This window comes from Rhinopithecus roxellana, chromosome 1 (assembly GCF_007565055.1).
Source record: "Rhinopithecus roxellana isolate Shanxi Qingling chromosome 1, ASM756505v1, whole genome shotgun sequence".
Taxonomy (NCBI): domain Eukaryota; kingdom Metazoa; phylum Chordata; class Mammalia; order Primates; family Cercopithecidae; genus Rhinopithecus; species Rhinopithecus roxellana.
Window position 1 is genome coordinate 7,793,234 of NC_044549.1, and position 23,107 is coordinate 7,816,340.

Consider the following 23,107-nt stretch of genomic DNA (forward strand, 5'->3'; position numbering starts at 1 on the left):
AGTCTTTAATATATTAAAGAAGTCTGAGTCAATCAAGTACAATATGCCTTGTTTATCCGTGCATCTTGTATAATACATGCTACTTAAAGCCTTACATTATCCAGCTTTATCCCAGAGAAGATTTGCTCTACTAACTCATTCAGGCTTCTGCTCCTCTGCAATACCTAGATCATCTCTGATTATGGTATTTCATTAATATACACCCAATTTTTGAAGTTGTATTTGCAAAAGGCATTACAATGTAGCTGAATTTAGAAAGTGAGATTTTTAATTTTCAAAACTGATGGTAGAATAAAATGAAGAATCACACACTTTCTCTTAAAATGTCACATTGTGTCAAATAATTTTTTTAATTGAAGATATTATTGTTATAAGAGATAATAGGCAAATGTCTTTTACAGATGAATCCCCCTAACTTGGGTGAAGATAATCTCCCCTCAAAAAGGTGGAACCATTCCACCCTCTCTTGAATATGTGTTCTGCTTAGTGACTTGCTTTGAAAGAGTAGAGTACAAAAAGGGGATGGGGTAAAAGGTTACCATGGTTGCCAGGGGAGAAAGCTGATAAACACTGCCCTAGGCAGGTAATTGTTAACATCATTAATGATGAGCCCTGTTGATAATATGTATTTCCGTATAATGTGCTAAGTTTAGTGCTTGACCCCATGGTCTTCCTCCCAAACCACATAACCCATATCTAATTACAAGAAAAAAATCAGAAAAATCCCAACTGAGTGACATTGTGCAGAATACCTGACCAGTACAAATTAAAACTGGCAAGGTCATCAAGAACAAGGAAATTCCGAGAGATTGGTATAGCCAAGAGGAACCTAAGGAGATATGATGATGAAAAATAATGTGTCCTAGATGGAATTCTGGAACATAATGAAAACATAAGGAAGAACTAGCAAAACTTTTTTAGAAAATCACATATAGTTAATAGCAATATACCAAATTTGCCTCCTTAGTTGTGACATATGTACCAGAAAAGTATAAGATGTTGGGAAAAATGAGAAACTGGTTAGGAAAATATGGGAACTTTGTACTGTCTTTGCAACTTTTCTATAAATTTAAACCTATTCTTAAATTAAAAGGTTATGAAAATCATAGATTAGTATGTTAAGGTTGTAATTATTTTATAGATTCATTCACTTAGCAAATATCGAATACTTGCATTTACACACACACATATAAATTTGATTCTTCTCTTAAAACCCAGTGCTTACTGATATTAAGCCTATATTTTTATAGTAGTAATTAATTGGATATGATAATGTTTTTTCTTTTAGATAGGACAAGGGCCGTCTTGTTCACCAGAGTTCCCCCAAACCCATTTATCTCATTTTTTTTCCTAGTCCTTGCAGGCATTTTCATTTGTAACCCATCATCTGAGTAAAGAGACAATATGTTAAAATAAAAGTTGGAATAAAAAATAAATACAGCAAACTGTCATAAAAACCATAAAAGAGTGATGCCATGTGAAGAAATAAATAATTAACTTCTTCAAATTTCAATATTCTGATTGCGTTGAATTTATTCGTCAAAGAAAGTTCATTCTCTGAGATGAATAAAAGTGTGGCAGGAAGATACATGGGAATAGAGCAGGATAGACTAAGATCATAACAAGTAGAAGAGCTTGGGAATTAGGAAGTTAGCTACAGCTAAGTCATAATCATACTTTTGAATCTTGGCATATCACCAGAATCATCTGAGAATGTGTAAAAAGCAAACAAACAGAAAACAAACAAACAAACAAAAAACATAGATTCTCTAGGTCATTTTGTCTGAAAGTGAAGTCCCATCACTAGCAGTATTGGCGTCACTGGGGATGTTTGAGAAATGCAAATTCTTGACCCCAATTTCAGGCCAACTGAATCAAAAACTCTGGAGATGAAGCCCAGAAACGTGTGTTATAACAGGTCCTTTATGTAATTCTTATTTCAGGCTAAAATAGGAAAACCACTTTCCAATAGATTTGTTTTAGTTATCTTAAACAACATTACATGTACCATTCAGGACGAATATGATGACTATTGTGGGAAACACTGCCTATGTAAAGATGAAAATACCGTAGAGATATATGTTCACCCAGTGTTTTACTGGTTAACCCAGAAAATGTAACAATTTTACCTTTGATTATTGAATAAGTTTACTTTTTATTATGATTAAAGAACAAGAAAGCATACCTACCTACAGTGTTAATCACTTGATGTTGATTCTGAAATACTCTGGTCAGTGGCTTCCTCTATCTACTTCTGTTTTTAAAAATTACCTTATGTTTTTGGCATTGTGCTAATGTTTTGTTTAATTCATAGTGACATTTACAGGGCCAGCATTATTATATCTGTTTGAGAACTGAGAAAACTAGGAATGAAAGAATTTAAATGGCCTGATGAACTGTGGTTTAGAAATAAGCTTATTGTCTTCTTCCACTCTACAATCTTGGCTCTTTCAGTCATTCAATCCAGCCCTGTTTTAACACATCGAATATATGCTAGTCACTGGAAAATGTGTTTGGGCTGCAGGATAAGACCAAAAAACTGAATAAATCAAGGATATTTTTACTATAACTCAAATTATAGTCTGCTGTTGTATTATAATAATTTTAATAATCATATATGTTGGTAATTTCTTTACCACATTAATGTCCAAATTCAGGTATTGTAGAAATCACAGTCTACTTTTAAATCCAAGACAGGATCAGACCATCTTTTCTGTAGTTGCTTCTCCTTTAGCATACAAATCTGGATTGGTTGGCCTGTGATTGATCAGAGATAATTGAGAAATTATAGTAATGATTTTTTTCAGTCATGTAAAGAAATCACCATTTTGTAGTAAGTGTGAACTGGCATCCTTTCATTTCTTATATCATCTAATGTATGAACAAAAAGATAATCCATTTGGGCACATGTAAATACTAGTTTTGGAAAATATGTATTGAAACCACAATCTGGCAACAATTTGTACTGTGGGAGAGGAAAAACTTCTCATTATCCTCTTAGGTTCTATAGCTGGGTCTAAAAACTAAACATAGGACATATTAAGAAGAGAAAATAATATACATTTTATGGAATATTTTTAAGTGCTCACCAGAGTCATCACAAGAAAAATGAAAAACCAAAGAAGCAGGTAAGACTGATAACATATATTTTTAAAACAAGAATTAAAAAAGTGGTAACTTTGTGTGGAGGTGTGAAAAGACACACGGATTTGGTCTAGAAGCAGTAAATTCTGAGAAAGAAACCAGAAAATATATGGAAAAACTAATGAAAGATAAAGGTTGTTTTAGTAGGTTTGTTTGTGCAGATACATTTGTATATCTATTCCCAGTGTCTGGTGATGAGAATGTACTCTTCCTGACAGAGGGGAGCATTTTTCTAGTGGGAAATTTTATGACCTGCTTTTAGTTAGAGAGGTCAGAGACCCCTTTCCTGCATCAGCTATGTTTCAAATGACTTCTGCTCAAAAGAATCAATGTTCCTAAGTATCATATTGTTGTGGGTCATGTTCTGAACTCCTTCACTTCCCCTGTCTGAAACTTCCCAAGAAATTTTACGAATTAAAAAGCTGAGTTGGTGGATGTGGAGAGGAGAGTTAGGTTGGTAGCAGAGTAGTTAAAGATCTGCAAAGGGACAAGAGAACATAGATTAGTATAAGAATAAATTAGCAGAAAAAGACCACATCTGAGCACACTTCTCCAAATCCCACTAAAACAGACTCCCAAACTTGAGAATGGATAAATTCAGTAAATTGGTTCAGCGTCATTAATCTGAGAGAGTGTTTATCTTCTTTTTTAAAAAGTGTACATTAGACACTGTCCTGTCCAATTCACTTGAAAGTAGCTTTTTTTTTTTTTTGACAATAATTGCACAATTTTCCCTCATGCTTGAGGGGCAGTCAGTGTACCAAGGACGTGACAATTTTGAAGTACAACAGCATTCAACTTAAATTCTGAATAAAATGCTGCCAATGTTTTCATGGTGGTATGAAATCTTGTTCTATTATCATGGAAATATTTAGGATTTTTTTTCACACCATAAATTCTAAAAGTTAGGAGTAAAGAAATAACATCCTCAACACGGAACATTACTTAGGATGGAGAGAGACTTAAAAAGAGGGAAATTTCTTGATCTGTGATCTTGGGAACAGCAGTCTACTTTTTTATTTTTCTGACTTCAGAGACAGAATTGCCATGAGTAGTAGGCCATTCTTGCATTGCTATAAAGAAATTTCCGCATCTGGGCTTAATTTGGTTCACATTTCTGCACACTGTACAGGAAGTGTGGTGCCAGCATCTGCTTCTGGTGAGGGCCTCAGGAAGCTTACATTCATGACAGAAGGTGAAGGGGGAGCAGGTGTGTCACATGGCAAGAGAAGGGGCAAGAGGGAGGAAGTGCCATATTCGTTTAAATAACTGGATCTTACATGAACTACCAGAACAAGAACTCATGTATTACTAAAGAGATGGCACTAAGCCATTCATGCGAGATCCACCCTCATGATCCAAATACCTCCCAGCAGGCGCCACAAACAGCATTGGGAATTGCATTTCAAGATGAGATTTGGAGAGGACAAATAGCCAAACAGCCATATAACTGTGGAAATTCCTGTTTTGTGCTCACCTAAAAGGATGGTCTTCCAATTGCCCTGGGAGTAATTACCTTGGTCTAGTTTAATGTGGCTTTTATGAAACCAGGAGAATTTTTCTTTTATTTTGATGGCAGTGTTGGGGTCAGCAGTCCTTTGCAGAGCCCTTTTCAGTGTTTTCAGTACTGTGCAAGGTGACAATGTATGCTTTCTTCTAAAATCCTTTAGGCACGGCCAATCTCCTGCCTTAAAAGAATGCCAAATTGATGGAGGCCACACTTTGTTTTTCATCTGTTGATAATATGTTTCAAATATACCTGTTAGCTCTTGTATATAGCTAGCCATAGCATCAAATTGTTCACTTAAATCCCCACCATGTTCTCTCAATTCAGGAATGGAGATTTAGAGATGCTAATAGGCATAGGGAGACCCAAAATTATTTTACAAGGGTTTATCTGTGTGTCCTATTTGGAATATTACAGATTTTTATGAAGGCCAGGAGTATGGCTTCTGACTATTTAAGTGTAGTTGAGTCAAGATTTTTATATTCCATTTGCCATGGTGTTTGAGGATAGTACAGAATGCCCAATGTTAATGAGAACCCAAAAGTTATTGTAAGAAAGTAGTTTATTTGTGCCATAAGATGAAATCTCTCATCTGATTCATTCCATGAAGAAATGCCCAAACGAGAAATAATCTAAGTTAATCTTCTTTACTATTTTAGTAGAATTAGTACAGATAATCACCAGACAGTGACAGAAACCTACATATGGCGGTAAATCTATAAAATCCATCTGGAGCAGTGCTAGGAGCAGTGTAGACCTTGGAGGATTCTCTGCAGTTGGCTAATTTCCTTGAGAAATGTGAGATTTGTAAGTAGTGCTTTGGAAATAACTTGGTCATGAATGCCATGATTTTGTGGATGTCAGGGCAGAACAAATTGTCTTTTAGTCCTTTGTATCCATTTGTCTTTTTCATACTGGTACAATTGTTTGATAATTAATAAGATTAACCAGGGTTAAAGGCAGGTTTGTAACTTGGGTGGAGAAAGTTTAAGGAAGTCTGTTTTCAATTTCACATTTAGTAGCCTTGTTGGCTCTACTGCTCCTTAGAGATACAGTATTAGTCTTCTTAGTCTAGGCAGGTGGGTGAACAACATACCAATTTTAGTAGGAAGGTGAATCACATGCAATCAGGCAGCAATTGTATGCCCTTTGGCAATAAGAGTACATTCAGAGGTTAAGAATTTGTGCTATTTCCAGATTGTGGCAACTGTATGACAGACTCCCACAGCATATCTGGAGTCATTGTAAATAGTTGCAGGTTTCCCCTTTGTCAGTGTGCAATCTTTAATAAGAGATATGAGGTCAGCAGCTCTGGCTGATTTTACAGTGAGCAAAGAGTATGCCTTAAGTGTTTCATGGTAGGAAACTATGGTATAGGCAGTTATTATGTTCCCCTACAAATTCCATTTACAGGAGCCATCACAAAATAGAAATAAGTCTGGGTTGTCTAAGTAGATATTTAAGAGATCCTCTGGTGGCTTTAAAACCATTTCTATAGATGCAAGGTAATCATGTAGAATGAAGTGTAGCTAACCATCATCAGAGAAAGATAGCAGAGTAACTGCATTTAAAGAGCTACAGTGACATAAGATGATGGAGATATTGGCTAATAGGGCCTATTCATCAGTGGTCTGCTGCCATGTAGAGAGTTACTATGTCTTATGAACTTAGAAGAGAGCAAACACAGCATGGAGAACGTAGAGGTGAATGGAAGTGTCTCATATAAGAATACTGGCTTTGTCAATTAGGGCAGCACCTGCTGCTATCACACACGGGCATGGGGCATGCCTGATGCCACGGGTCTAATTCACATGAGAAATATGATACGGGACATGTGTGAGGGGCGAAAGTTTGTCCTGCAGCAATTACATGATTTTTATGACAATATAGCTGAAAAGGTTTGTCGAAATTAAGTAAACCACGACGCGGGAAATGCTAATTTTAAGGGTTCAATGGATGTAATATGTCCTCAAAGGCCAGAGAATGAGGTGTCAAATAGTATCTGGGAGGAAGGCATATAGGCATTTAGCAAAGGCTGAAAAATTACTAATCCATGGGCAATAATAGACAATAGAAATTTTTGTAACTGCTTTTTTGGTTTGTTTTAGAGAGACAGATGGACAAAATGACTCAAAGTATTTTGTGGGGTGGTTTTGAGTGCTTGCAGATATCTCATACTCTAAATAGGTTATCATCATTTGTACACATTGAAATTTATATTAGGATATTTTATGGCTTGTTTCAGCTAGAACCTTTGGGAGAATGAGGGAGCCTAAAAGAGCACCCTGCTTAGTTTGGTTATAAAATAAGAAGTCAGTAATATGCTGAAAAAGAATGGAGCTTTGGGTAAAGGTTACAGAGTGTAGGTTAGCATTAAAGATGTGGAGAAATATTGAAGGGGACTTGCAATATCCCTGGAGTATCCAAGTCCATGTTAATTGCCTTTTTCTAAACATAAATGCAAAGAGGAATCACTAGTCAGGTGCAATAGAATTGAAAAGTCACCTGAGCAGTGGTCAATTACTGTAAAGCAGACTGTGTTCACAGAAATTGAGGTAAGAATCGTGGTTGGATTAGTCTCTATGAGAAATTACAAAAAAGTTTATGATTCTTGGATGTTGTGCAATCAGTCGATTTGGTTTTCTTCCAAATAAAACCTTTTTTTTTTTTTTCTACTGACATGATTAGGGTATTGCAAAGTGAGTAAATAAAGAATAGCCTACAGTAAGACAGTCTATTCACTTCCTCACTATGTGTCTCAAGAAAGGGAGTACCGCGCTATTAATGAGAAACGTTTATTGCATATTCTTACTGTGACCCACTTATAAAATATCACAAGAAATTTGTGAAGTCATGTTCTCAATTTCCAAAATGTCATTTAAAACTCTCTTAATGAAATGTCTGAAGCCTTATTTATAACAAAGTGTTTTCTAAATTTTGAACTATATATTTAATAATATTTTGAATTATAAAGTGAGGTCCAGGTTGGGTGAGGTGGCTCACGCCGGTAATCCCAGCACTTTGCAAGGCCGAGGCGGGCGGATCACGAGGTCAGGAGATCGAGACCATCCTGGCTAACACAGTGAAACCCCGTCTCTACTAAAAATACAAAAAATTAGCCGGGCGAGGTGGCGGCGCCTGTGGTCCCAGCTACTCGGGAGGCTGAGGCAGGAGAATGGCGGGAACCCGGGGGGCGGAGCTTGCAGTGAGCCGAGATGGCCCTATAATAAAATACAATATATTATAATATTTTAATAATATAATAATAAAACAATATTATTATCTAATAATAATAAATAAAAATAAAAATAAAGTGAGATCCAAATTATAGGCACTCTCATTCATAGGAAATTTATAAATGGTAAATATCTATACCACCACAGTCTATTTAATCAATACTCTTATATACATTTCTATGGGCATGTACTTTTTTTTAATTTTTTTTTTGAGACGGAGTCTCGCTCTGTCGCCCAGGCTGGAGTGAGCAGCGCCATCTTGGCTCACTGCAAGCTCCGCCCCCCGGGTTCCCGCCATTCTCCTGCCTCAGCCTCCCGAGTAGCTGGGACCACAGGCGCCGCCACCTCACCCGGCTAGTTTTTGTATTTTTAGTAGAGACGGGGTTTCACCGTGTTAGCCAGGATGGTCTCGATCTCCTGACCTCATCATCCGCCCGCCTCGGCCCCCCAAAGTGCTGGGGTTACAGGCGTGAGCCACCGCGCCAGGCCGGGCATGTATGTTTAATATAAACTACTTGATACTTCCAAGTTGTTTATCATAGTGGTTATGCCAATGCGGAAGAGTTTTTGTTTCTCAACATCCTTGCCAGTGTTTGCTTTTTAATAGTTTGCTAATTTATGTACATAAAGTGACAATTAGTTTCAATATGAATTATCCTGATGATTTGTAAGCGTGAGCAGCTTTCCCCACATTTATTGACCGTGCATGTATCATATTCTCGGGATTGTCATTCTATTGGTTAATAGTAGAAATTCTATAGTCAAACAGACAAGGTATAGACCCCAGGTGCACATTAGCTTTATAAACTTGAGGATATCACTTAAATTATCTGTTCTTAAGTTTCCTCATCTGTAAAATGAGAATAGTAAGAATACTTACTTCACAGGGATATTCTGAGGGCTTAAAGCATTTAGAACAGAGTCTAGCACAAAATCACCATTTAAAATGTTCGTTATGATTATATTCCTGCACGTTGAAAGAGCTTTTATTCAATTAATAACACTTCTTATACAAGTTAATTCACAGGTCAATAAAACATTCTTAGTTATAGAAAGTGCAAATATGTTGTCATATTTTGTGGACTTTATACTTACACATTATATAGTTTCTATTCTGTAGAAAATTTTTCTAATTTAGTCATATACTGGCTTTTGTGCTTATTTTTAGAAACTTTTTTTTTCACAATTTCAGGATATAATGAGAATTTCATGTTTTTCTTCTAAAAGTAAAAAAAAAAAAAAAAAAATTTGATTTGTTTTTTGTCCAGATTATGTAAATGAGATAAGGCATTTACAAATAAATGGCAAAGTATTGTTGAATTATTATAAAAACTCGAACTTTCTCAAAATTTTGCAATGTATTTTCTGAAATATAGGTAATTTATATGTATTAACACGGGTATGTGTTTGGCCCATTCTGTCCACTGGTCAATGTATCGCTTCCTTTGCCATGACCATTTTATTGACTTGACAATTTCTATCTAGTTAAGAGCCACTCACTCTGATCACATCATTGCTTTTTTTCTTCAAAACTATCTTCAGTATTATTGGAACTTTGATGTTCCATGTCAGTTTTAAAATTGACTTCCAATTCCTACTGCCAAATTTACGTAGTATTACTATTTTCATTAGTTTAGATGTTATAGATTTTAAGAGACAAAAGACACCATTATGATATTATCTTCCCTTCCATAACCAAATAATTTTCTCCTTGTATTCAGTTCTTTATTCTCCAATAATATTTACTAATCTCCATAGAATTTATGTGCAGTATTTTTTGGTTAAATTTACCCATAGTTTATTTCTAATTTATTTCTAATTTTGTTGGTAATACACATGGATTTTTAAAATGTTGTTCTGCAGTATGTAAAACTGCAGACTGTGAAGAAATCATATTATGTGTAAGAAAATAATTTTCACTTTTTTCCCACATGTTATGCCCTTTCCCCCTCTTTTTTTTGATATATTACAATGCACAATAAGCCTAGTATAATTTTAGGTATAATTTTAGGTAGAGATGGTGATAAAAGCCACAGGTCTGGTCTGAAAAGCATAAAATACTCCAGATAGAATTTAATATATGTGCTTTGTGACGGTTTAAAAATAATCTGTTGAGTACAGTGTTCACTTCTTGAGTGATGGGTGCACTGAAAGTCCGGACTTTACCACTAAATAATATACATATGTAAGAAGTCTGCACATACACCACATAAATCAATTTAAAAAATAAGAATAGGAGGGTTTTTAAAAACATATTGGAAATTCTCAAATAAAGAAGCAAAAAGGAGCCTGTCTGAAAGGTTCCAAAAATAATTAGATAATACCTAGACATCAGAAACTCCTGCTGGTCCAGGATTGAAATTCAAGAGGCTGTACCTGCAGTTGCTCTGTTGGAGACAGTTATAATCTGTTCAGGATTTCCTGTAAAATTGTTTTCTTAACTAGGGGTTGAATTGATACCTATGCTTGGAATGCTAGGGTCTGAAATAACATTCTCCTTGCTCTCATAACTACCACAAACAATTGCTAGTAGCCATCAGGAGGAGAAAGCTCCTCTTTTCTTCCTGCCTTCTGATCTCCAGCGACCATTTCCATTAGGCAGAACTTAGGAAGTTTATTGGCCAGAGATTCTGGGAACTGTAATTTGTAGGTTTTGAAGCCCAGTAATACAAAGAAAAGAATATAGATAAGCTCTTTAAACTGAATGACCAATGATAATTTATTTATGATTTTGTTTTCAGGGTAAGGATATTCTCTTCTCTTCTGAGTTTATTATAAACTTCTTTAAGTCATGGATACATGGTGAATTGTAATAAACAGACTTTTTTCTATAAATCTTCACATAATCAATTTTATTCTAAATTAATGTCCATATGACACATTACTTGAACAGATATTCTGATGCTGCAATATCTTTTAACTCCTTAAATAAATTCAGTTGGTAATTATGTATCTTTTTTACAATAGTTTATTTGATTTGTCAATATTTTAATTCATAATTGTGCATATAGTTTACAAGTGAGACTAGTCTGTAGGTTATTTTTCCTTCACCAATTTTCTCCCACGTGTGGATTAACAACTTACTAGCATGCTAAAATATATTGGGAATCTTCCCTTATTTTATTATTCTCTGAAGTAGTCTTACCATACAGAAATATATATTTATTAAATTTTATGAATGGTATTTAAATTCTATGATCTCCATTATAATCAGTGAAATATTTGATGACCAATTTAATTTGTTTAATCTTTTTGTTGTTTTACATATATATTATGTGAGTTTATATATATGATATGTGTGTATATATACATGTGATATGTAATGACACACCATATATATACACACACATACTTATACTATGCATGTGCACATAGAGTTATATAATTTCCTCTTTAAAACGTCTTCTAATGCCTTCTCTGTCATATTTCTCAAAGAAAGAGGTTTTGTTTATTGATCCAATCTGTTCCTTTTGTGATGTATTCTGTATTATTTATTTATGCCATATTTTTATTATGACTGACATCTACTATATTTAGTTTTACTTTGTTGTCTTTGTTACCATTTTTAGTATATTCTTACTTTATTATTTGTGTTTCTTGTGTGTCCATGTGTGCTATTTAGAGCATTTAAGGCTCCAAGTTCTCTGCTTAATACAGATCTAGCTACGTCCCACAATTTTTGATATGTAGCATATCCACTGTCTTCCATCTAAACCCAGAAATAATGCAGCATTACATTTTAATTTTTTAAGTATAGGGTTACCATCCCCTACTATATATGTTGTTTAATTAATTTAAATGCAATATAGAAAATGTGACCTGTATTATATATTCTCTTTAATATTTTATTTTATGATCATTTGAAAATATATTTCTTGTTCTTATTTAAAATACCTCGTGTGTTGCTTGTTTACATATGTATTTTATCTATGGTGAATGTATGTTTCAATTTTCTTTCAATAATGACTTATTGAGTAAACTCTTGTATTCAAAATATTTAGGTTCCTTTTGAAGGGATATTTTGTATCCCATGTTATTATATTTAAGGTTGGTTTCCAGTCTCCCTCTGTCTCTTCTCTCACCCCTGCCTCTCTATGATTTTGCATCTTCCCCAAAACCCCAGCTTTCATCTCTTCCATGTACCCTGGACATTACATCTTCCAGTTGGAGATCCATAGCGGAGGATAGTATGGCTCAGCTTCTGGTCAGGAGCCTGTTTCTGTTTCTCTTCATTTGGCCCAGCAGTTTGCTAGAGGCTGTAGCTCTGCCTCTTTCAACAAGCAGCTAAGAGCTGACCATTGATCAGACTCTGAGACTCAAGCCTGGCTTAAGGTCACCCATCTTGAATGAAACACATTTTGGTCCATCGCTTACCTCTGATCCTAGAGTCCCCTTCTAGTTCCAATGCTATTGTCTCCATGGTATGTCTGTCTGTTTTGTTCTATTTGTTCATGTTTGTGTTTTGGTTTGCTTTTTTTTTCTAGTCCACATTGATATTTGAATTATTTGTTCATCTAACAATGCATTGTTATTTATGTAGGTATCAACCAAACAGGTGATTAGGGTTTGAACTTACTGGATTTTTGCACAAGAATTTTTTTGTATTATTTTTATAGTATTGTTTTTCTGCCACATTTTAGTATACCGGATATTGTGAGTCATGATAATGTCATTTTGGAGAGCTTTGTCTACATATAAAACAAGTTTTGGATTTAGTTAAAGTTTGAATGATTAACTTGGAATTAAAATAATGGCATGATCAAAATCTAATTTTTTTTTTTTTTTTTTTTTTTTTTTTTTTTTTTTTTTTTTTTTGAGATAGGATCTCCAGTTGCCCAGTAATTCTCTCACCTCAGCCTCCCCAGTAGGTGGAACTACAGGTGTTCACTACCACAGCCAGCTAGCTTTCTGTGATTTTCTTTAGTAGAGATGGAGTTTCACCATGTTTCCCAGGCTGATCTTGAACTCCTGAACTCAAGCAACCTGCCTGCCTTGGCCTCCTAAAGTGCTGGGATTGCAGGTGTAAGCCACCTTTCCTGGCCCTAAAACCCAAATTCTAAGATATTATGTTATGTCAGATAGCCTTGAATATAGGGTTTCTTTGTTATAATTCTCAACTTACATCTTAGAGAGATCCTTACATAAATATCTAAACTGTATTTTTGCCCTGCTGATTTTCATATTCTGAAAGATGTCTGTATTACTTCTTCTTATCAACCATATGTAATTTTGAAATGTATCGTAAGGTCCTAGAAAAATTTAGTGAGAATGTGAAGAATTCACTAGAATCTAAATAATATATATATTTATATTCTTTATATATATATGAATATATATAAAGTATATATATGTACTAAGTATGTATATATATACATATGTACTTTCTTATGTCTCTAATTGTCCAAATATAGTGACACCACACTCTCTCATACATAATAATTTTAATCCTGAAGATTATAGTAGTTATCTTAATTCTCATATTAAATATCATAGTTGTTAAAGCCATAGTCATGAGGTTTATAGTGACTTGAGACCTGTTTGAAGATCCTTAGATAAGAAATGATGTTGAATGTGAACTTGGCTCATTGACCACAAGGGATATGAAAAATGTGAATTTAAACATAAGGTCTTAAAGACAAATGTGGAATTTTGAACTTTCTTAAGTTAAAGCATCAATTTACCAGTATAATTCATTGCACAAAAATTAATATACTACTTTTGAAGTTCTGCTTTGATTACCTTGCATACTACTCTACAACTTATATTGTCAGCTTATTTCTTGCTATGTATCTAAAACGGACAGAATGTTGCAAGTTCTATTATATTTTTGAAAATGGAAAAAAAAGCTTTGAATTGAAAATGAAAAATATTAATGATACAGCTTTAAACCTATTTTTTGTTTCAGTAATTCAGCATTTCCTTTAATAAACAAGAATAAATTCCTGTTCTGCAAATCTTAATGAATATGTATTTTAATTAGATTTAAAATCCTGAGCATATAAACAAAAGATGTTATCATTACATAAATGGTTACACAAGTAGTGTTGATTATTCTGGGTTAGCATCATAAATTCTTCCTTTCACTTTGCTTGTATGTGAATGTGTGACAAGTTTCAGAGAGTACCAGATCAGAGAGAAGGACTTTAAAATCTTCATTTTTACCCAGAATTAACAAGCAGTGTGAACTAGATCAAGTCTCTATTTTCACATCTAAGAAATGAACCACTACATTAAATAGTACTTGTCTCTTTCTGCTTTATATATCCTGTGTGTCCCTAAGCCAATTTAGCACTTCTGAATAAGAACAAAGCACAACAAATAAAAATATTCAAAACAATGACATATTGGTGAAACCAGCATATTTTCATGAAAGCCCAGCGTAGAGAAGTATGAAATGATGAGATAAAGAAGGGAATGGATTTTTGATTCTCTCTTTAAATTAGCAGTAAGACTCTAGATATAACAACGGTTTTAGAACTCAGAATATAATATTGCAGAATGCAGTTCTGACTAGAAGTCACATGACAGCAACAGTTGTGAATAAAATTCCCACACAATCTACTATATTACAAAAGAATAACAGAAAATATTGCTAGAATGGTAAGCAAAATCTGTCTGCTCTAGTTAGAATTACAACCTAATTTAAATGAGTCCAATGAACCTTTCTATAGAAGAAAGAATCCATTTTCATCAAAGTGGATTCAGCTTGTGGAATGCTGTGTGGTTGTGGCCCGAGTCAGAGCCCACTGCGACTGGCAGCCCCTGCCATCAGTATCTGTCATGGAGCAGACATTTCTCTTTGTATTATCAACCAGCTCCAGGCTCCTGGGCTGGTCAGACCGCAGTGAAACGCTGACAGTGAACTGTTGCACAGAGAGACCTGTAAGAGGTTCTCACTCTGTATTTAAAGGGCCTGGGAGCTGCAGAAAGACAGTGTTCCTGCCTCTTCTAAGTGGCATGTATGAAGAGACACCTGATTTAGCAGCTCTGACAGCCCACAGGAAACTTGACCCAGACAGAAACAGAATGTGAAATGACAGGAGCTCTCATCCTTGAATTTTAAAAAGAGGAGTAGGGGACTAAGAATTCTGAGTGTCCCTGGTAGCAAGGCATCATTTGGTGAGTTAAATGCACACCTTCATTTAATTTACCAAAACACCATGTATGCTTATAGAATTTAAATAATGTATCATTAATCATGTAGTAAATAGGTAGTTGTGGAGAAAAATAATCTTTTATCATAGGAATTGAAGCAGCAATTAAAACACAGCAATTAAAACTGTACCCTAGAATTCTACGACTTGGTTTCAAAATTTGTTTTGACCACTTAGCAGTGATGACAACTTTGACAAGTTTTTAAAATTTTCTGTTCCTCTGTTTTCTTCATCTGAAAACATGCAGACAATGCTCATATTTTTGTTGTAAGGTTCAAATAAGATTGTCTTAATTGTTTAGTCAAGCATCTAATGTTTAGTAATGGCTCAAAAATATTTAATGTTATTTTCCATTTGTCATGAAAATCTATGCTCATTCTAAAATGTCATTTGTCCTCCTGTATTTGAGTGTGCTGGTCATAATATCCTTTGAAATATGCTTTTCAATGCTTCTATAATCTGCATATTTATGTATTTGCGGAAACCCAGCTTTACCTCTATGAAGAGGTACTATTTGATGAGTTTTAAGTAATTCATTATTAAAAATGAAAAAGTTAATAGGTAGCTTTATCGTATCAGGAATTGGGACTAAAGAGCAACAAAGACACAGAAACACATTTTGTAAAAGCAAGAAAGATATGAGCTTTAAAAATACACAGAAACAGATTAAATGCTTCAAAAAAAGATATATCCATGTGCCAATAACTGGAATGACTCACAAGTAAGTTGAGCTTAATGTATTGAAAAAAAAAAAAAGAAGCGGTATACTTCCCCATGTATACTGCAACTTGGCTCTTCAGTCTATTTTGTAATGGATTAATAGCCTATTAATATTAATCCATCTGCTCTTATTGGAACCAAATCTTTGTAAATTACACAGCATTAGAAAAATATGTTTGAAAATGTTTGAAAAATATATTTAAATGTATTCATACATTAAGAGTTTTTGTTCAACAATATTTAACTAATGCTTACCATGAGCATTCACTTTTTTTAGCTTTACAAATAACTTTAAACAAAAAGCCATTATTCTTCCCACAAGGAGTTTACACTCATTGCAGAAAAAAGGCAGATCTACACGTAACACAATGAAAAATTCTAAACACAGTAACAATACAAAACAAAGCCAAAATGAAGCAGTGGAGATGACTGGAGATTCAAGGATAACGTCCAAGCATTATTTCTACAGTCTGTAATACAGCTTCCCAAGATAATTACACTGAGATCATTCACATCTCCCCCAATTCTTCAGACCTCTGTTCCAATGTTACCTTCTCAAGTAATCCATGTAAAATTTTAACACTGCTCCAATGAGAAAAGTTGGGCCTACCTTATTAACTTTTAACACTAATGAAATATTTTTTACTAATTATTAATTATAAATATGCATTATATTACATGGTATACATTTTAACAACCTGGTTATTATTACTTATAATTAATTAGATTTATTATTAATGCATATCAACAGCTGGTCTACTGCATGTTAACATATACATTTTTTTCTATCATACACTAGAATGAAGATCCGAAAAGGCAGAGATTATCTCCTCTTTAATGCTGTATCCCAAAGCCTAGAAGAATCAGAGACTTACTAGCTATCCAATAACTATCGTTGAGTAAATAAATGACAGACATTTGCATGTAGGCCTCGAAAATAATTAGCAACTGAAGTGTTAGAGGTAGAATGAGGCAATAAGTTACTAGCAAAGAGAGTGCAGTATTTACAGGCAGCGATATACTAATGAAACTGAACATTTGGAGAATAATCCCTGGAATGCAATGAAAAGAAAACTGCTCAAAAGGTGATAATATACACAGAGTCAATTTGTTCAGGGTATTTTTGGAATGTTTGAAATTTATTGTAAGTAGATCATTTATCCATGAGAGTGACTAAGTATTTTAGGAGTATCATTCTATAATCCCATTCACTTAGCTTGTATTTAATGGGTTCCTTCTGGTGGTAGACATTTGAGTTTTTTACAGTTATTAAGAATAAAACTACTATAAACATATATCAACAAGTCTATATGTGTACCCATATTGCATTTCTCTGGGATAATGAAGTTGTAAAATAGTTGAGTCATACAATAATGTACTATATTTCTAAATTTACAAGAAATTTTCATAAAGTTCTCTAAAATAATCTCATTCCACATTTCTACCAGCATTATGTTAGGATTCCACTTTTTTCACATGCTCAGCAAACTTGGTAATTTTAGAATTTTTAGTTAGTGTGTAGTTACACGTCATTATGGTTTTAATATGCATTTTCTTAATGAGTAATGATGTGTTTATGCTTATTGGTTATTCATATCTTTTGTGAACAGTCTAAACAATTTTTTCCATATTTTAAGAGAAATGTGCATCTTCTATTATTGAGTTTTAACTGTTCTTCATACTTCCTAAACAGTGGTTTCTTTCAATCTTTGGCAATAAATCTGTGTGTGAATTAGAGAGAGTATTTGAAATTTGGGCATTTTTATCTCTTGCTTCAAAATTAATTCCCCTGGGCTCTTTAGATTCCGTCTTGCACATGTATGTAGTTTTCCTGACAGTCAAGGATGCATGAGGAGTTATATAGCTTTCTATGCCTCCCTAATTTCAAAGATCCCACTAATTTTTTGGCAGAATTATCACTGACTCAACCAAGATGCTAATTCCAGGCCTGCATAGTCATGGGTTTCCTCGTTGTTTCTTACAGACTGTGCTTTATTTTCTGACAATGTGACCAGGCATGGGTATTTACCTTCTGCTGAAAATCCAATCTGCCCTCTTAGCAGTGAAGCTGCTTTTTAATCCTTTTCCAGCCCCAGTATAGTAATATTAGCAAATCAAACTTGGCAGGGCAGAGGTTTTGGGTTAAGGGAAGGGTAAGTGGAATGGCCCCAGGCAAGAAGCCTACAGATTCCTACTGTTTTCCCCATTATTCAGGAGTTTTTCTTGAATAAACGCTTACCAATTTGGAACTTTGTACAGTTCCAGGGATGAAAAATTGTGGACGTTTTCTTGGCAATATTTTCCAATTTTTAACTTGTATTCTTTGATTTGGGGAAGACAATTTGCCGGTATCTACTGTCCACTATAGCTAGAAATTAAAAATATATTTGATGTGTTTGATGCTATTTTAAATGCGATTTTAAATTTTCTTTTTTGTTGTTGTCACTTTTATTAATGCTATTTAGAAATGCCATTAATTTTTAACAATCTACTATCAAGTAAAGTTGTTTAATTTAGTTTTTCATTCTAATATCTCTTTGGTAGGCTTTTCTAGATTGTGTACATGCACAGTCATATGACCATGAGTAATGACAAGTTTATTTCACTTTATTCAATCTCATTCATTTCCTTTTCTTGCATTTTAGACCATTTAATTTATCAAGTATGACTCTGAATTGAATTAGTGATAACAAGTATCTTTGTCACATTTTTGTTCTTAGAGGGAAATAATTATATACATTACATCAAATTAAGAATGCCTTATTAGGGGACTCTGAGGAAGATGGTGGATAGGAGACAGGGCTCATATACAGCTTCCACTTGAACAGAAAGAACAATGTGTGGAGACTCACACCATGAACTTTTGCTTGAAGAACCACTGCAGGAATGTACCAGAAAAAAATAATAATAAAATAATTCACAAAGCCTTTGAAAAAAGTGATATACTGCTACAAGTTCCACGAGACAGGAGAAAAATGCAAGTTCTAAAAGTGTGAGGGGGGAACCTACATTTGAACACACATCCTCACTGGGGAATGTAAAAATCCACATCACTGGAGAAAGATTTAACCTGTAATAGAGCTGAAGTGAATGTAAGGAGCTGCACAAAATATAAAAGTAGAAGCAGCAGTGGGAAGAGTCTTGTAGGTATTCCCAGTCTCCAGCTTGAGACCAGGAAAACCATCTCTGACCACACCTCACATGGACCCTCAGGGAAGGCAACCAACAGAATCAAAAAAGGGTTCCAGGATAAAAGAAGTTTCCAACCGAAATTTGTAACAATTTCTACTGGGCACAAATTTTCTTGAGAAGAATCTGGAGCATGAATGAGAATTGCTTCAGATATGAATACAGGAGCCTCTGCCATCAAATCTGCATGCTTGCTTTCTTAGTAGTGAAACTTAAGACCTGGGGCAAGGTCTGAGCAGGGGACTGCAGGAGCAAGACCAGCCTTGCCAACTGCATGGGAACTGGGTGAAGACTTTTGCTCCTGGCTATCCCCCAGTTCTCCGGAAAACTATATGACACAGGAGAGACAGCCATAATCCCATCTGGAACATACCCCATTGACCTGAGAACCACCCCCACAACAGTGGCTGCAATAAGCCCCACCGAAGCAGAGTCTGAACCCAAAGCCACCCAACCCAGCTCCCATCTGATAGCCCTGGTAGCCAAACACAAAAGACATAAACTCTTCGGAGCTTTATGGCCCTGCCCATTACCTGAGAAACCAGATTATTTACCCTAGCAAACCTAGTAGTGCAAGCTTACATCCCTCTAATACTAGCACAGCTGGTACTCTCTTCAAGGCACCACCTCCTGGCAGGAGACCAACCAACTCAGGCCATCACTACAATACATGACAGGAAAGTTTCTCTTTCCTGCCGCCAGGAAAGAGAAAAAACAGCTGGTCCCACTGCCTGCAAAATCCTGGCTAACCAGAGGTCCCGTTTGTCCATGTGACAACTTCATTGCTAGCGTAACTAGCTTTTGAGAAAGCCAGCACGCAAAGCATTTCTACAAGCAAGAATTCTCACAGAGCCTACTTCACTGTCCTGTCACTCCCACCAGAGCAGGTGCTGATAACCACAGCTGGGAGACCTGAAGATGGATTACATCACAGGACTCTGCAGACATTCCACAGCACCAGCCCAGAGTCTGATAACCCTGCTGGGTGGTCAGACCCAGAAAAGCAGTAACAATCCCTGCAGTCTGTCTCTCAGGAAGCCCCATTCCTAGGGGAAGGGCAGAGCAACATACCAAAGGATTACCCGATGAGACAAAAGACTCTAAAGCGCAGGCCTTGAGTTCCAGATCTTTCTGATGAAATAGTCTGCCTAAATGAAAAGAAAAAAGAAAAGTAATTCTGGTAATGTTACAAAACAGGGTACTATAACATCCCCAAAAACATCACATTAGCTCCCCAGCAATGGATCCAAACCAAGAAGAAATCTCTGAATTGCCAGATATATATAGAAGGTTGATTATTAAGCTACTCAAGCAGATATCAGAGAAAGGTAAAAAAAAAAAAAAAAGAAAGAAAGAAACTTAAAGAAATTAAGAAAAAAATACAGGATATGGATGAAATATCCTCCAGAGAAATAGATATCATAAAGAGAAAACAATCACAACTTCTGGAAATAAAAGACGCACTTAGAGAAATGTAAAGCAGACTGGAAAGTTTCGATAATAAACTAGAAAAACAAGAATAAATATCTTCAGAACTCAAAGACAAAGCTTCAGATGAAGACAAAGAAAAAAGAATAATAATAAAAAAGAACAAAGCCCACAAGAAATTTGGGATTCTGTTAAATGGCCATCCCTAAGAAGAACTGGTTTTCCTGAAGAAGAAGAGAAATCTAAGAGTTTGGAAAATTTACTTGAAGGAATAATAGAGGCAAACTTTCCTGGTCTTGCTAAAGATACAGACGTCTAAATACAAGAAACTCTGAGAACACCTGGGGAATTTATCACAAAAAGATCATCACCTTATCACGTAGTCCTCAGGTTATCTAATGTCAAAATGAAGGAAAGAATTTTAAGAGCTGTGAGACAAAAGCATCAGGTTACCTGATTAACAGCGGATTTCTCAATAGAAAACATACAAGCCAGAAGGGATTGGGGTCCTACCTTTAGCCTCCTGAAACAAAATAATTGCCAATTAAGAGTATATCTAGCAAAATTAAGCTTTATAAATGAAGGAGAAATAGTCTTTTTAAGACAAATAAATGTGAGAAAATTTGCCACTATCAAGCCAGCACTACAAGAACTGCTAAAATGAGTTCTAAATCTTAAAACAAAACCATAAAATACATCAAAATGCAACCTCTTTAACTATAAATCTCACAGATTCTATAAAACAATAACACAATGACAAAAATTAAAAAAAACAAGATATTAAAGCAACAACTAACATGATGAATAGAACAGTGCCTCATATCTTAATACTAACATTAAATGTAAATGGCCTAAATGCTCCATTTAAAAAACACAGAATGGTAGAATGGATAAAAATCCACCAACCGAGTGTCTGCTATCTTCCAGAAACTCATTTAACACATAAGGACTCACATAAATTTAAGGTAAAGGCATGGTAAAAGATATTCCACATAAATGGAAACCTAAAGTAAGCAGGAGTAACTATTCTTATATTCGTCAAAACAGACTTTAAAGCAACAACAACAAAAAAGACAAAGAGAGTCATTATAAAATACCACAATTCTAAACATGTATGCATGTAACACTGGAGCCCGCAAATTTTAAAACAATTACTAGTAGAGTTAAGAAATGAAATAGATAGCAACACAATAGTAGTGTGGGACGTCAATACTACGCTGACAGCATTAGACATGTCGTCAAGGCAAATTTAACAAAAAACAATGGACTTAAACTACATCCTAGAAAAAAATGGACTCAACAGATATTTACAGAACATTCTACCCAACAACTGAAGACTACACATTCTTTTCATCAGCACATGGAACATTCTCCAAGATAGGCCATATGATAGGTCACAAAACAAGTCTCAAAATTTAAGAAAATTGAAAATATATCAAGTATCCCCTCAGACTATAGTGGAATAAAACTGGAAATTTACTCCAAAAGAAACCCTGAAAACTATACAAATACATGAATATTAAACAATTTGCTCTTGAATGATCTTTGGATCAACAACAAAATCAAGATGAAAATGTAAAAAATTCTTTAAACTGAATAATAGTGACACAACTTATCAAAACCTCTGGGATACAGAAAAAGCAGTGCTAGCCTACATCAAATAATCTAAAAGAGCACAAATAGGCAACCTAAAGTCACACTTCAAGGAACTAGAGAAGCAAGAACAAACCAAACCCAAACCCAGCAGAAGAAAAGAAATAACAAAAATCAGAGTAGAACTAAATAAAACTGAAATAAAATAATATAAAATATAAATGAAACAAAAAGCTGGTTCTTCAAAAAGACAAAGAAAATTTATAAATGGCATATAACAAAGATAGTATGCCAGCATCAAGTGAGTTTCATATCAGGGATGCAGGGATGGTTTAACATAAGCGAGTGAATAAATGTAATACATTAGATAAACAGAATTAAAAATAAAAACCATATAGTTATCTCAATAGATGCAGAAAAAGCATTTAGTGAAATCCAGTATCGTTTTATGATTAAAACCGCCAGCAAAATTGACATTGAAGGAACATACCTCAGGTAGTAAAAGCCATTCATGACAAACCCATAGCCAACATTATGCTGAACGAAGACAAGTTGAAAGCATTCCACCTGAAAACTGGAACAAAATAAAGCTGTCCTGTTTCACCACACCTATTCAACATAGACCTGGAAGGCCTAGCCAGAGCAATCAGACAAGAGAAAGAAATAAAGGGCATCCAAATTGGTAAAGAGGAAGTTAAATTCTCACTGTTTTCCAGTGATAGGATCATACTGAGAAAAATCCTAGAGACTCATCCAAAAGGCTCCTAAATCTGATAAATAAATTCAGTAAAGTTTCAGGATGCAAAATCAATGTACATAAATCAATAGCGCTGCCAAACATCAACAAAAATCACACTGGGAATCAAATCAATAACTCAATCTCTTTACAACAGCTCCAATAAAATAAAATAAAATACTTAGGAATATACCCAAGCAAGGAAGTACAAGATCTCTACAAAGAAAACTACAAACATTGCTGAAAGAACTAATCAATGACACAAACAAGTGGAAACACAACCCATGCTCACGTATGGGTAGAATCAATATCGTGAAAATGACCATACTGCCAACAACAATCTAAGGATTAAATGCAATTCCCATAAAAATACCATCATCATTCTTCATAGACATAGAAA